Raw genomic sequence first — 17,990 nt, forward strand, 5'->3', positions numbered from 1 at the left:
CACAATTAATCTAATGAATTCCCTATTAAAATCTCACTTTCAGAGATGAATATACTGAAATAAGGGAAGATTGATTTATTTGAAATGATGCTATTTTATTTTGGTTATTTTTAAAACTAATTAGATTTAAAAATTTAATGTTAACAAAAAGACTTTAAGTACTTCCCTCAGTTTGACCATGGATTTCTTTCAGTTCCTTTCTGACTATAGGCTCCTGACTTTCCCCACAGTCAAGAGAAAGACTGATGGTAGAGTGCTTGGCTTCGAAAACCTGTAATTGTAAATTCCTTCTCTACCTCTATGCTACATAAGTCATTTTGAAATGCCTCTAATTGAGTTTTAGAGCCTAGGACTGTCTTTCTCAAGATCAGCATCTTCCTGTCTGAAGGGCAATGTAATCATCCTGGAAGTGGGTGGCCCATCTCAGTCTCTGTGAGATGGTAGGAGTCTAGGATTGGTGTCTGACTTGCCAAATAAAATTGAGGCCTGCAGAGAAGATATTAACAAAAATTTAATTTCCTTTGGGGAAAGTCAACTAGGGAACAACACAGTTGGCCTATAATTCCCCGTAAATGGCCATTAGAAATCTCCACACTCTTTCATTGGAAATCTGAATTTGTTCACTTCTACTATAATGTTCTTGAATAAAGCTTCCCTTTACCCAGTGAAATCATGTTCTTCTTGAAAATGTTAAGATGTTAAGGTCCTTTTTTTTTTAAGTTGAAATGGACAATCTTGCATTTCAGTGTTATTACATTAAAGGGACAATTTTTTTGCTTCTAAAAAAAAGTGTGCATACCTTGATTTTTTTCATTTTATTTTTCAACTGGTACATAGAAATTTTCAGAAGGGGCACATATTAATGGGGTAACATAATGATTTGCTACATGTATGCATTATGTAGTAGTTAAGTCAGGTTAAACATGTACACAGCGCATTGTTGTTTCCTATAGTCACCGTATGTTACAATAGCACATCAGAATTTCTCCCTTCTAACTGTAACTTTGATCCCATTAATTAATATTTCCACATTCCTTCCTCTGTGCTCCCCTCAGACTCTCCTCACCCCATTCTATTCTCAACTTCTTTGAGATCAACTTTGTTAGATTCCACATAAGAATGAGAACATGTGGTACTAACTTTCTTTGATTGGATAATTTCATTTACCATAATGATCTCCAATTCCATTCACGTTGTCACCAATGACAGAATTTTTTGCTTTTTTAATAGCTGAATTGCTATTCCATAGTAATTATGTACCACATTTTCTATATCCATTCATTAGTTGATGGGCATTTGTTTTCATTTCTCTGATTTTTAAAATAGTGCTGCAATGTATTTGGAAGTGCAATTGTCTCTGACACACTAGCTTTTTCCCTTTGGATATGTATGCCCCAAGGGGGAATTACAGGGTCATGTGATAGTTATATTCTTACTTTTTTGAGCAAATACATACTGTATTGCATAAATAGCTATACTAATATGCATTTTCACCAACAATGTGAAAGGGGTTTACTCTTTTACATATTATCACCAGAGTTTGTTACCTTCAGTCTTTTTGATAAATAGCCATTCTTTATTGGTGTGAGGGGATTGATAACTTGTGGTTTTGATTCGCACTTCATCAATGGTTAGTGATGTCGAGAATTTTACATATAACTGCTGACCACATGTATGTCCTCTTTTTGGGAGATATCTAGTCAGATCTTTAGTTTTTTGAGCTTTGGTATTAGTTTTTGGAGTTATTATATGTTGTGCATATCAACCCTTAGTCAGATATATAGAGTGTAAACAGTTTCTTTCATTCTGTAGTTTATCTCTCTATTCTATTGATGTTTTCCTTTGCTGTAAAGAAGCATTTTAGTTGATGTAATTCTATTTGTCTCTTTTTTATTTTGTTTCCTGTCTTTTCCAAAAAGTCCTTGTCCTGTCCATTCTAATATCTGGAAGCATTTCTTCTATATTTTCTTTTAGTAGTCTCATAGTTATAGCTGTTATATTTCATTCTTTGATTAATTCTGAGTTGATTTTTATAACTGGTGAGAGAGGGATCTAGTTTTCTTCTTCATCATGTGGATATCCAGTTTCCTATCACCACTTATAGGAAAGTTTGTCCTTTCCCCAATGTGTGTCCATAGCACTTTTGTCAAAATTAAGCTGGCTGTAGAAGCATGAATTTACATTTAGACTCTCTTTTCTGTTACATTGGTATGTATTTCTGTTTTTTGTGCCAATGCCATGCTGTTTTGATTGCTATATCTTTGCAGTATATTTTGGAATCAGGTAGTGTAATTTTTCCTATTTTGTTTCTTTTTCCTACAGATGACTTTGGTTATTCAAGTTTATTTTGTTTCTATATAAATATTATGGTTTTTCCCTCATCCTGTGAAGAAAGTCATTGATAGCTTGATAGGGAATTAATATAGCTTTTGGTTATTTTAATGATATAATTCTACCCACTCCATGAACATGGAGTGTCTTTTCACATTTTGTGTCCTCTTCAATTTCTTTCAGCAGAAAAAAACAGATCTGGCTTCTGGGAGGACACATTTTATTATTATTATTATTATTATTTTGTGGTAGTGGAGATCAAACTCAGGGTCTTGGGCTTGCAAGGCAAGCACCCTACCAGCTGAGTTATCTCCCCAGCCCTATTTTATGAGTTTTGTACATCTGCTTTCTCATTGTATTTTCACATAACCAGGAGACAAATCATATTGTTCATGAGTTTTGTACATCTGCTTTCTCATTGTATTTTCACGTAACCAGGAGACAAATCATATTGTTCATGTTTTTTCTTATAGGAGCATTAACTCCACTGATGAGGGCTGCAACTTCATGAATTAGAATTTAAATATATGAATTGTGAATAAACAGGACACTCATTCTTACAGGTAGCCCTTACTCTGTACCAGTTCTCAGACTATTCTCAATATAATACAATCAATCATTAGCTAGAATTGCTCTTTATGAACTATATGAATTCAGTGGAATTTATTTAAAGGACACAAACTTGGGTACAGATGTGTCAAAACTGTGTAACAAATAAATTGAAATCCTGGGTCAAAGTATAGTCTGGAGAAGTAGATTTGCAAAAGGAGATCTAATATTCTGTATGACCTAAATTATAATCTGGTATGGTTGTTGGAACACTAGGAAAATCCATGCTTTTACAATTAGAGTTGTTGATGATATTAGCTATTTTAAAAAGTGACAAATCAGTCTCTCTAGACATTTGAGCCTCTCTTTACAACTTAAACATATAGTATGGGGCTGAAAATTTAGGTGGTAAGATGAATTTGTTAATCTGCATGGCTCTCTTTTAACTTTTAAATCTAGCAAGTGCAATTATTAGTGATGTGACAGTTTTCAACTGTATAAGGTGTACAATCTCAGTTGATGAGGGGACTGGATTATTTTGGTGACATGACTGCTAGTTGAATTTCAGCCTACTTTTCACACTCGTTTTAAACTCTAGGAGAGTGTGATGATTGCAATTGCTTAGGTAGATAGTTCATTATTTTGTGTTTTGAAAGTAAAAATGACTAATCTATAATCATTTTTCATTTTATTATTTATTAAAACAATATTTTATTGTTAGGAGGAAAAACAAAGAAAATTATTGTTGATAAAATAAATACAGTCATGGTGAGGTTTAAAAAGAAAGGTTGAAAAATCTTCATAGCTGCACCATAATTTGATGAATTTATTGAGGCTGTGGTGATTCTCATTACTGTGTTACCTACACATTCATAAAAAATAGACTTTTATTCTAGCTAAACTCTTGGGAAGCAAATATCTGAAGTTAACTTCCAGATCAGTAAAGAATTACAGAAACTGCAGGGATGAGTGATAGTTCAAACTTAATTTTCTATATTGGTTAGTTCTTTCTTTTAATACTATCTTTCTTTCAATTTAATACTCTAGATAGTGGTTCTAGCAAGTATTGCAAACTTTTTATCTCTCCCTTTTCTCTGCACATTTCAATAGTTTAAGTCTCAGAGGTCAAGTCTATTTTCTTTATCTCCGAGTTCTTGTGGAGAATCTCACTATCTTTCATGTACTATTTACAATGTTACGATATAAAATACAGAATCTAATATTTGAAACCCATTGAAGAGCTGTGGTAAGGCATATGATTAGTTCCATCACTTTTCTTCTGAAGGAAGTATCTCAATTTCTGAAATATACATTTATTATATTGCAAATAAAGGGATGAAGCATTTTTATCATTCAGTTCTTTAATATATTTTAATCAAGTTACAGTAAAATTCTATATTGTATCATAGACACTGAGAAAACTTCATTTAGATAAGTTAACCATAAAGACCATATTGCAATCGCTGTCTAATATTTTTGAAGTAATGAAAAACCTTTCCACAGAAATTGCTTCCATGGATAGACCCATGGCTACATCCTACAAGTTCCTGCATTCTCACTTTGTATATAATAAGACCATCATTTTTGCTTAGTTTTTCTTCTAAGATTTATTTTTCCCAATTTGTTTCAAATCTCGTGTTATGTTTTGTATTTGGTGGTGTGTTGAACTACAAAAAATAACCCAGAGTGAATTTACAGACCAAATTACCTTTCAATATTTTTCTTTTTTTTTAACATCCAATAATAACTTATGGAGAACCTAAAATGTCATGGTTACAGGGTTACACAGAAGAGTTTACAGGTTAGCACAGGAGCAGAAATGCCCATTTCATACGTAATATATAAACAGAAAGAGGGAAAAGTAGCCCCACACCAAAGTTAGTAGGGAGCATGATAAAGCAAGATTGTAGAAAGAAGAAGTATTATTTTAATTGAGACTTGAAATGCAGGAATAGAATCAGAGAAAAACAACTTTAGAAGAAGGAAAAGCAAATGTGAAGGCACAGTAAAAATTGATAGAAAGTTTCAATTTTTTCTCAAATATGCTTTCGGTGTTTTAAAATCAAGTCCATTTTAATATCATAAAGAGTTAATATGTGAGATGATATACAGATGGTCCACAGTCGTTTGACTTACATGGTTTCAACTTCATAATGTGGCCAAAAGATAACCTATCTATAGAAATCATAATTTGAATATTGATCTTTTCCTGGGACTAGCAATATACAGTACAACATTCTCTCAGAAGAATGGGCAGAGATGTGGAGTTTCAGTTCTTAGTCATCCATGTTGTCCTACAGGTAAACAACTGTTATTATCTGAACATGACTTGTTCCCTGAACTCATACAGGAGTTTGATCCCCAGAATCATAAGATAATGGCTCCAAATTGTGGAAGCCTAATGTGACACTAGTGTTTCTAGGTGAGGCCTTTGAAAGTGATTATATTAGAATAGGTGATTGGGGTAGAAACCCAGGATCAAATCCTGGTGGATTTATAGAAAGATAGATGAAAATACATAGAAATACACATGCATCCTTGCCATGAAGTAATGCAATCAAAGGGACTCTCACAAGAACCTCTGTCATGCTATCTTGACTTCAAGTCTTCAAAATCATGAGAAATCTTTTCTTTATGAAGCATACTGCTTCATGTATTTCATTATAATAATGAAAAAGAGACTAATAGAACAATGAATATCCTGTATACTCTGTTGCTGAGGTCTGGTGTTTAGCAGGTTAGGTATATTAAATGCCTTTTCTTTCCTTCCATTTGTGTGTCACTGGGGTGCAATTCAGGGCCACATATTCTGATAATGTGCCCTCCATTTGAGCCATACATTTGAGTGCCTGTATTTTCAACTTATGATATTTTTTACTTATATGAGTTTATTCAGATGTAAGCCAATTGCAATTTGAGGATAATCTGTATAGTCTACCTTTCTCATCAAATGGGATAAACTGGTAAGATAAGTGTTATGGGTCTATATGGGCAATGACCAAATAGACTCCATTTTACCCTGAGACTCCATGTCATGTAAGAAATGCTTCTTCCATGGGAAATCCCCACCTCTCTACCCATCAATAGTTGCTTAGCATAGAATGTTTGGCAACATAAAGGCAATTCTTATAAAATGTACAATTGTTCTATTTTTGGTTTCCATTTTTCCAGGACAATGTACACAGTCAGAGAACCATCATCTAGATGTTAGTAACCATTCTTTAACTTGTACTCAGCCAGAGTCATTTTGCCCACTTCCCCTTCTGCTTAGGATTTTAGATCTCATGATGTTTGTTTGTAGTTTTGAATTACAACAAGAGCCACTTATGATTAATGTACTGACATAATTTACTTATGGCATAAAAAGTGTACTCTAACCCCTGGAGGGGGTCGAAGGGTGTACACTTACAGCTTGCCCCTCCTTCCTGCCAACTGGTGAATAAAGGTGGTTCCATCTCCTGCTTTTAAGATCGATTCGGTGATTTATGGCAATCTTACCATAACGAGTGAAGCCAAAGAACATATGGAAGGAAAATTGATATTTGGATCTAGTTCCACACTGTTTTCACAAGTATTAAAGTGAGTATGTAATGTCAAAGATCAAAGAGAATGGTAAATACCATTGTATGTTCTTTACCCTCCTGCTTCATAAAAACTAGATGAGAGGAACCCATCTTATGCATACTAAATACTCAGGCCAGGCTCTCTTAATTTGATTACATTTTAAGTCATCAGTTGGGCTTTTACAGTTTGTTCATATTAACCATTTTTTCTTTCTCTCCATATCTCATATTTGCCAATTACTACAGATCATGCAAGTGGCTTAGCTTAAGTTACTAGGCTCTAGCTTCCTCCTCAATAAAAAAGGGAACATGATAATTCATCTATTTGGAAATATCATTGATTATAAGATTCTATTTTTGACATCTCTCTCAGAAAAAAAGCATTTCCAACCAAACTTTATTCCTAACACATTTTTATTTTACATCTATTAGAGGACCTCTTTTCATACATATTACATGGAGATTTTGTTAGTATATCATTCTTAAGTATTTTAAAAAAGGAAAATACAAACAAAACAAACACTGATTGAGATATTTAGGTAGAAGTTGAGGATAGGATGATAATTGACAGAGCCTGGGGAGTTAGGGAAAGAGTAACAGGGATGGGTTCATCAATGAATGCTAAATCACACTTAGATAGGAACAAGAAGTTATGGAGGGTTATTGCTCAGTAGGGTGGCTATAGATAACAATAAAGTATTTCATTATAGTACAGTAGTGTAAAAAGTTAGAAAAAGGATTTTGAAATGACACATTTTGAGGACATATTTTTATTTTAATTTAAATATTTTTCAATATGTACATGTTTTGAACATTATATTTGTCACTAATATGTTCTATCTTTATGTTTTTATGCATTAGTTAATTTTTTTAAAAAAGGTCTTACTAGTTGGGCATGGTGGTGCATGCCTGTAATCCCAGTGACTCAGAAGGCTGAGATAAGAGGATGGCAAATCCAAAGCCAGCCTCAGCAACAGCAAGGCACTAAGGAACTCAGTGACATGCAGTCTCTAAATAAAATACAAAATAGGACCGGGGATGTGGCTTAGTGGTCAAGTGCAAGTACCCCTGTGTTCAATCCCTGGTACCAAGAAAAAAAAAAAAAAAGGGCAGGGAAGGGGATCTTTACTACTTTACTAAATATTTTCACATTCAGTGTCTGATAGTTCTCAGTTTTCAGCTGGGTCATTAATCAACTTTCATTTATATACGATATCATTTGTGCTACAAATATCATTGGTGATACAACTCATAAGAGAATCATAAGATATTGAAAAGCAAGATGGCACTAAACACTTAAACTCTATTTAAATTAAGCCTACCACAGACTTCAATTTTATGAATATTTTTAGCTCTGTAATTCTTACTGTGTTTGCTTTCTATAACTCTTTGTTCTTCAGTGTTTCTTTAGGATTTTTGTTTTGTTTTGTTTTGTTTTTTGTTTTTGTTTGTTTGGTTGGTTCATGGTTGTTGTTGGAACTGAGGATAAAACCCAGGGGTGCTTTACCACTGATTTACAACTCTTTTTTTCTTTCTTTCTTTCTTTCTTTCTTTCTTTCTTTCTTTCTTTCTTTCTTTCTTTCTTTCTTTCTTTCTCTTTCTTTCTCTCTCTCTCTCTCTCTCTCTCTCTCTCTCTCTCTCTCTCTCTCTCTCTCTCTTTCTCTCTCTTTCTTTCTTTCTTTCTGACATAGTTTCATTAAATTGCCCAGGCTGACCTCAATATTGATATCTTCCTGTCCCAGGCTCCTGAGTCACTGGGATTACTGGTGTGCCTCACCACACTCACCTGTCCCTCAGTCTTAAAACAATAATATTGCCTCTTAGATTTCATTCAAGGCTTTGCTATCAGTATATGAGTTTCTATAATGGTAGCCTTGATGAATGGAAACATGGTAACATCCACAATCACATCCTGTCTCAATCCTGTTCAACACTGATTTATGACAAATGTTGATGTTAGAGATCCCAAAATATGAAAGACAGAAGCTGTACTATCTACGAAAGAGTAATAATAGTAACAATCTACCAGTAAGTTTGATGGAGATTAGTTATTAAAAAATAATTTTCTGAGCACTTAGCTAACTATTCAGGACAAAATGAATTCTGGTTTTGCCCAGTTTGAATGCTGATCAGCCTTTCTCTCAGGAATACTAGTCTTCTTCAGGTATCAAAGTATCTCACTATCTCAATAGAGACTGGTAAAACCACTGTTTACTCATTTAATACTGAATCTAACTCAGCATATCAAGTATCAAAACAGGCAGAAATACTGTTATTTTCAAAAATGTTAGAAAATAAACAAAGAATTTTTAAAAGTTTCTCAACAAATGTTCTCATATTTTTTTTCTAGCAGAACATTCTAGAATATCATGCAAGGCACAAAGATTAATATTTACTTTATAACATTTCCAATAGCAAGATGTCACCTCTTCTTCACAGAAACTTTTCTCTAGCACTTATTTTAATCCTCTAGCACAAGTTCCAAATATAATAGCATAGGACAAATGTGAAAAACTAAGAAAGATGAAAGAACTGATACATTTTAGACACATCAGTTTGTGACAGCATATTTTAGGAAAACGAAAGTATATATTTTTTTCAGTAACTGAGATATTCCATTATAAAAATTTCAGTCTTCCAAAAATTTATTTCTTTGTTGAAATTTTTATAACCGAAATTCAAATTTATCTAAATAGTGTTTTAAGTGATTAATTGAATGAACACCCATAGGAAAAATCGAATACAACGTGTCTAAATGCCTTACTGGTTTCAGAGTTATGGGCCTGTAATGAGGCAGAGCATCCAGAGCATCAGGGTGGCTAGGGCAAGGTGGAGTGGAGCTGCTCATCTCCTGGAAGCTGAGAACCAGAGAGGGAAAAGGGGGTACCCACAGGCACATCCCAAAGGGTCCACTTCCTTTAACTAGTTACCACTTCCTACAGTTTCTGTCTACCACCTGCCAGTAGATCACTCAGACCTCAGTGGGTTGGTCCACTAATGAGGTTAAAGCCTTCATACTACTTTCACTTCCTAAAACCCCAACCTCTGAACATTGCTACACTAGGAAACAAACCTTCAACACATGAGCCTTGTGGGGGGGAAGGGACATTATAGATTTAAACTATAACATATAGTTAGTTATCATTTTACCTTAATCAAAACAACACTTATCAAAAGGACAAAAACTAACAAATGTTTGCATGGATGTGGAGAAAAGGAAAGTCATATACTATCAGTGTAGGTGCAAATTAGTGTGGCCATATAGAAAGCAGTTAATTTCCCTCAGAAAATTTAAAAATAGAAACACTGTCTGGGCACAGAGGCACAAGTTAGTAATCCTAGGGACCCAGGAGTCTGACGTCAAAGAATTGCAAATTCAAGGCCAGCCTCAGCAACTTAGTGAGAAGTTAAACACTCACTTAGTGAGAAATTAAAAACAAAATGAAACAAACAAACAAAAAAACTATAATGAGACCCAGGAATCCCACAGAAATTTGATTACTTATTATACGTAGTTTGAGAAAGGCAATTAATATATTGAAGAGACAGCTGCACATCCAGATATTTTGCAGTGCTATTTACAATAGGCAAGAAATGAAAACAACTTAAGTAAACCTTGAACAAAGAACAGGTAAAGAAAATGTTGTATGAGCACATAATGAAATAGAATTCAACCAAAACAAAGAATGAAATCCTTTGATTTGCAGTAACATGGACAAAATTGGAGAACAACATGATAAGAAAAATAAGCTACTCACAGAAAGCTACTCACATTGCACACTCAAGTGGAATCTAACTAAGCTGATTTCACAGAAGTTGAGAATCTAATGGTGGTCACGACAGACTAGAGGCAAATGGGAAGGAGTGACCGGGAAAGGTTGATCAACAGACACTTACAATTAGAAGCAAAAAGCTCTACTGTGCTTTTATAAACAGGAGACTATGGAAAACAACAGTGTGCTGTGCATTTTAAAATATCTTAAAGAAAGGATTTTAAAAGGTTTTTAAAATAAAGCAATGATAAATGTTTGAAGAGATAAATATGTGTAACCTGATTTACACATTAGAAAACATACATGTAATCAAATATCACACAGTTTTATTAATTTGGATTAATATGTATGAATTTTATGTTTTTATATATCAGTTAAAATAAGTTTTAAAAATCATAAATGTAGTAAAAATTCCAAAACAATTGGGAACATATTTTGAATAAAATATGATACACATTATTAAGTAGACAAAATAAAAACAAAATTTTAAAGAAATATTAAAATGCAGTTAGATCAAAATACTTAAATATAACAAGATATAATCATAAAAATCAAAATTAAAACCAAGTTCAACCTTAGTATATTTGAAGATGAATTAGCAAGTGTACTGTGACATGATAAAACTTTATGTTTGTGTTTTAGAGGTTCAAATCTGGCTTGCACCTGAGGAGGAATGCCTGGAATGAGGAAGACTGGCCAGTGGCAATTGCCTTGGGGACTGGTGAAATCAGAGAGGCAAACATATTGACAGATTCCAGACATAGTTCTGCACCTCCTAGATAACTGTTTGGATAATGAAGATGAGTATGAGGAAGAAATAAGATTAGGATTTTGGAGTCTGGATGTTGTTGCCATCTTCTGATTTAGGAAGCACAGAAATAGAACCAAATGATATAAATCATATTTTATTATATTTTATTTATTTTACAGTGAGCATAATTTATTTTTAATAAAAATAACATCCTATATCTCTAGTATGCTTGTTATCTGTTTTTACTGAACATAATCTCGAAAAATACTGTCACTTGATTTTTTTATGCATAAATAAGAACTTCAAAAATAATCAATAAACAATTTATTTTCACGTAAGGTGGACTTGCCTGAATTTTGAAGTCCAATAGGTCATGCCACTATTATTTCTGAGAATATGACTTTACTCAGAATAACCTTTAAATCTATACATCCTCAGCTATAAAGCAGTCTAAAAATGACTACTTTATGTGATTGAGATGAAGTTTAAATGACATACAATACCCCGTAGATTGCTATTTATATAAAATGTATTTTCAAAATGGTTGTGCATTCCCACTTTCGAAAATATGATACAAAGGAAATTATGACAATATAGACAAATTTCTTTAGGTTACATTACCCTCTTGAAAAACTCAAGCACAAGATAGAGATCATTCAAGAAATTTTTAAAATCTCTTGGAAGTTAGCAGAAGAATGTGTTTGGTTCATTCATACATCATATAGTAGAAATTTAAGGACAAGACTAGAGTCTGGGGTAGCTAGTGGACTAAAACAAAATGCATCTATGTCTTTTAATTTCTTCTATGTATTTCTTCTATTATTGTTCTACACTCACTAAAATGATTATGTGTTCATGTGTATTGCATGCCAATTGTTTCATTTTCATAAAGTTTCATTTCTGTGTAAATTATTGTTTTAATATATTCATTATGTCAACCATTACACTGACTATAACTGAGCTATAACTTTCAAAATTCCATTCTTAGAACCAGTCATAAAATTAATTGAATTGATTTTCCTAAAATGTCTAATGAATGAAAAAGTCTATTGCAGTTGATAGTCTATTGCATGGATGTCACACTTTTATGAACTAAACATAATTACAGGTATGATTGTAAGAACTGCAAGTGATACCTTTTTAATATTGATAAATTCATAATTGCAATGATACAAGATTAATTTTTCACAGAGAAGATTTCAAATATGAAGATACATTAATTTTGAATTCTCTTTTACTTAGTTTTGTATCTATTCTGTGCCTCTCTGATCATCTGTTGCATGTTCTTTCCAGATCTGTATTTATTATTGCTAAATTTGTATTTCACTTATGAAGACAATGTGAGTTTTAAGACTGAGTTTTACTAAGAGACTTAAAAGTACTAAACGCCCTATACTGGAAATTGGAATTCTAGTCTTTTCCTTCTTAATAATATTATATGAAGCTTTATGTCACTTCAGGTATTTCTGGGTGTGTTTCTTCAGGTGAACTGCATGATCCTTGAGGGCCCATTCATCTCTGACATACTCTATGTGCCTCTAGTGCAGTGCTGTAATGGGTTATCATAACAACAGAAGATGCTTATTTATTGTTTGCTTCTTTGTTTTCTTATCCAGGACAAGATTCATGCAAATTATAGAGAAATCTAAAACTTTTGTGATAAGTAAATTTTTAGGCCTTAAGTACCTTCCTTTTAGACTGAAAGACACTTGAGATATCTTTTCAGGCTAATATGTCTTTAGTTATAGGCTTTAAATCTTACTATGTAAATAAAAATTAGATAGATTTTAAAAAGTCCAAGAGCCCCTTGTTTTGGAGACAGGTAATGGAAGAAGAGGACATATATTATCAGTAGCAGAAAACATTATGGGACTTTAGTGTAAGAAAATGGTCTCTCAGTTGGTCTATTTGACTTGTATGCACTTTGGAAGTTGTTTCAATAGTTAGATTCTGATATAATGATCATATCAACAAAAGTTCTCTAGGGATGTTGGAAATTTGTAATATTTAATCTCAAACACAGGAAAATAAAAACATGTAAAAACTAGAATTTTAGAAAAGACATAGGAAAGAGGACTCAACTACCTCTTCTTTTAGACTAAATGATTAGTCTTCAAGTAGTAGAGTAAGAGACCATAATATTATTAGATCTATGTGTTCAATTTTACCTAACTTTAAGAGGAAGGTTAATACTAAGGACCTCATTTTTCCCCTGTGTCAGACTCACATACCACCTACATACGTGAGGTCTTCAAGGGAGTCTGGCTGTTTTTTCACAAATTTCTACAGAGAACCATTATTTCTAGGACTTTTCTTAAGGGCTAAGGGTACAGGAGTAACTGAGACCAAGCAAAGATCTGCTTTGATGGAGTTATACTCCAAGTCGCCTTTGACCCCTTAAACTAAAGACTAATGGCAAGTCTGAATAAAGACAGCATGAAGCATTAACTGACACTTGACCTGTCACAACTTCAGAATGAATTTCAAAATTCAACAGAAGCCACCAAGACAGCCTATCTGAGGATATTAAAAATGAACACCCATGAGGTCTTACCACTTTATTGTGGAGGTGATCATCATAGAACCAAATCAGCACTGGCCATGCAATCTGGCTGGATTGCCATCTCTCTCAGATGCCTTGCAAGTTTACAGAGCCTAGGAAGAAACCTGTAAGGAAAAAAAAATAGGGGAAAGAAAAGAAAAGGGACATGTTCTCATGTTCTTGAAATCCTGTAGGCCTGTTTTGTACCAGATTCTTAGAAGATTCATAAGTGAATAATACTACCCATTAGCTGGGCATGGTGGTACATGCCTGTAATCCCAGTGATTTGAGAGTCTAAGGCAGGAGAATTTTGAGTTCAAATACAGCTTCAGCAACTTAGTGAGGCCCTGAGCAACTCAATGAGACTCTGTCTCTAAATAAAATATAAAAAAAGGTTTGTGGATGTGATTTAGGGGTTTAAAACTCTGGGTTCAATCCCTAATATCAAAAACAACAACAACAACAAAAATACTGCTCGTATTTTTCATCTCTAGGTTGTAGTCATTTTGGTATTTGTAATATAAAGTACATTTTTGCTATGAGTGAATTAAAGAGAATTGAGAAAACATACTGGATCTGTCAAAGTCACACAATGTGCTTCATCTCCAGCCCGGCCTTTAGGAAACAAAAGGCTAAAGTGATATGCTATGCAATACCTCCTTCACAACATCAGCTACCCTAGATCAAAAGTTTAGATCACAAAAACCCACTGTTGGACAGTGGCAGGCAAGTGGTTCTGGAATCAATTTCTCACCATATTCCAGTCTCCTTTTTGTCTATTATCATCATTACACCCCCGTAAACTTTATGTATTCTCATGTTCTTCCAAGGATACTCCTTTCACTCTTCCTTAAACATTAGTAATCAATGTCTTTATATTTCAGTGTAGACATCACCTTTCTTCTGTTTCCATGAAGAAGTAAAATGTTCTTACTCTAACTCAGAGCAATATGTCTCTTCAGTTTTTGGAACAGTTCCAATTTTAATTTAATTATTTGTTTAAAGTTTAGCTTCCTTTTTTGATTATAAATTCCATATGTAGAGGAGAGCATCTATTTTTCTCTTCTCACCATGGTACATGACTAAAATAAAGTCATTCAAATATGAATTAAATACAAATGAGTCATCTAGAGAGGTAACATAACAGTAAACCTGGATAACCCAAATGTGGCAAACTCACAAACTTGTACAAAGTAATAATCACTGTTTCTAATCTCAGGATATTTGTTTCTGTATTTGCGTGAATTTTCTTTACCCCATATAGCTTCATTATCTAACCATATTTTTTAACACTAGAAAATGTACAACAGTTAAATAGACTGGAAACCCATAACAAACTCATTAATGTCACATCTCTTTTAATATCCTACCAATCTTAAATCTATTGCAACCTCAGAATTTTGCAAAATGACTTATTTTAGAAACTCCCTAGTACATGTATAAGTCTCTGCAGACTCCAAGGACACTTTGTATTTCCTTTTATTACAAAGTCCATCATATAAAGAAACCATAATTCAAATCTATAGAGCAGTAAAATTGACTTATCTTTTTTCAATAATCCCTCTAAATTTTATTTTTCTCAAGAGATATTTTTGCTCAAAATAAATGTAAAAAGACATGAGCAGGATTTTGACACAGAATGAGAGATAAGTTAGGACCAAAGAACCAGCTAGTCTGAAGAGGAAATACAATTACCTGGGGACTACAAATGTCCCTGATCTGCATCACCAGCTGTGGTCAAGACTAGATTACATTAACACTTAGACTTATCTGCTTAGGCTGGTCCTCATCCTTCCTACCACGCAATAATCCTTAATGTCTTCCTTGATGACATCAGGGATATCCACCGAAGTTGAATCACACAAACCCAAAACTGCCAGCTCACAACCCTCATACAGGTCTATCATTGAGCCATGCCAATGATGGCTGCTTCTGCCCAAAGTGGAAATGTTACTCTGTATTATAAAGCCATCCAGGAATGACAGCACAGTTTACAGTGAGTCTGAAAAAATTTTTTTTTTCAGTTTTCTACCTTCTTCAGTTTTTAGCAATGACCTTCCTTTCTTAAGAAGTCTCCAAACTAGGAGAATATAGTACATCATTGTTCGTTACCCTTTTCCTTGTTTCTTTTGTCTTAGGAGAAAAGTTGGCCAACCATTTTTTCATTCTCCAAATGCCATATCTATTATGATATAAAATATTGAAATATAATTGTAGTAAGTACAGCTATTCAACCAGAATTTGAATATTAGATCAGGTTCTGCTTGGACATCCTGCAGAAATTAAAAGATTCAATGACTGAAAAAAGAACCTTTGCAAAACAGAAGAAAGTAGCAGATAGGAATCACTATCTAGGACATACAGGAAATCTCTGAATTCATCAAGTAGGTTTCAACTAATTACCTAAGTTCAGAGGTTGGGAAACAAACAGGAAGAAGTCTGTATAAAAGGTGACCAATAATTAGCGATAGTCAATCCTAAACATGTGGCAATAAGCTTAAAGTATCATTGGTACCCTAGACTGATTTTCTGAGATCTATTATCCAACCTTGCCTCTTTGGATTTTCTCATTTGTGCATTAAATGCATTTTTGACCCTTTAAATTTTGAGATCCTGAAGAACAGTAGCTACTATGGTCTGAATGTTAGTGTCCCTTCAAATTCCCATGTTGAAACATCATCACTAAATTAAGATGATAATATTAGGAGATGAAGCCTTTGGGATCTGTGCCCTTATTAAAAGACACTGCAAATATCTGCTTTACCATTTCACCTGTGAGCACACAGCAAGTAGGTTCTTTGCTTTTTTCCTTCCCAGTCTCCAGAACTGTAAGAAATAAGTATCTGTTATTGTATAAACTACCTGGTTTATGACATCTGCTATGGCAGCATGAACAGTATAATAGTAGCTATTGTATATTTATTTAATACAAGTGAATCTACTTGAATTTAATTTAGAATAACAATGCAATTTTGTTTTAGATACCAAATATTAGACACAAGATTGCATATTAAAGAGAATAAAAAAGAGAGGTTACATTTGTGTTTGGACATTTACTGCAGTTAAACTTAGTAACTAGCATCATATATGTCACATCTGGATGATGAAAAATTAGAAATGAAACATCTAATTAGTGACTAAATGTCAGCTCATTTGTTTTCCTTTGACAAATCTGTATCAAAACTAGCTTAATGTTTAGCTGTGACACTTCCATCTCACTTTATAATGTTGCTGCAAAGATATAATAATTTAGATATGGTTTGAAATGGGGACTTTTATATATTTATGAGTAATTTGAGAGATATTATTCCAGGTAAAAATATCAGCATTCTGTTTGTGGCAAATAATGCTTTTATATGTCTGAGGTGGCCGTACTCACTTTTTCTGGGATGCCCTATCATTCTATGTGACTTGACTTTGAGGAATGACTATTGAGATATGAAGGGGATTTTATGCCTGATCCTTTATCATTTCATTGAGATCTAACGGGCTGGAAATTATAAAGTAAAAATCATCATTAAAAACAGTTACAAAACCTTTACAGTCATTACTTTAAGATGTTCTATTAATTTAAAAAATACAAACCATTCTATTATTTATCTATCTTATTAGTAGAGATATATTATTAAAGTGGGAAAGAAATTTTTCTGAAAATGTGTTTGATAGTTTATGACCACAGCAAATTGTAACTTTTTGTGGTTCATTCAACTCTTGGATTGTCATTTTCCCAATGAGCAAAAGGATATGGTTAAGGTTAGGAATTATAGTCAGCACTAAAAGTTCTATCTCTTAGGTGAAACAGACTCAAATCTAGATTTTGAACACTCCTGTTCAAAAAAGCAGGATACTTGGCAGGTGAAAACTACACTTGGAATTTATATAATATTCCTAAGAGGTAATGGTATGGATGCTAGGGTTATTTGAGTTTGATTTATGTTGAACAAGAATACAAATTAATCTCTATTTTTACCTTATTCCTATACAGCTTGGAATACCATTTTCTTTTAAAACTACATGTGTATTGTACAATGATGCATTTTCTACCCTGAACTTTGAAACAAAAGAGCCCCATTTCAATAATGTATGTCACTATGATGTGTTAACAACAGCTAACAGTATAGTAAATGTTCTTTCAAACACGTTTCTAACACACACACTCATCCTTATACTATTGCATTTTAAAAAATATATGTAAACAGTTCATAACTGTAAAATGTTTTTATTTGATGTGGCTTATATTATTTTCCCTGTCAGACCATGTAAATCAATTTCATTTATTTTAATTATATGATCTTGGTGGGTTTGAAAAGCCCATCTGAGTCTTTTCTACTGTGACCTACTTGGTGAGAGGAAGGTGTAAGAGACAGAAATTTGGGATCCACAGCACTTCTTTAAGTAGGGAAGTTCTGCTTGTAGCTATCTTATCCATTAAGGTCCCATATAATCTCATTTAAATGAAAAGTTTTACTTCTAAAAGCTAA

The sequence above is a fragment of the Sciurus carolinensis genome, chromosome 11, assembly GCF_902686445.1.
Source record: "Sciurus carolinensis chromosome 11, mSciCar1.2, whole genome shotgun sequence".
NCBI classification, from domain to species: Eukaryota; Metazoa; Chordata; class Mammalia; order Rodentia; family Sciuridae; genus Sciurus; species Sciurus carolinensis.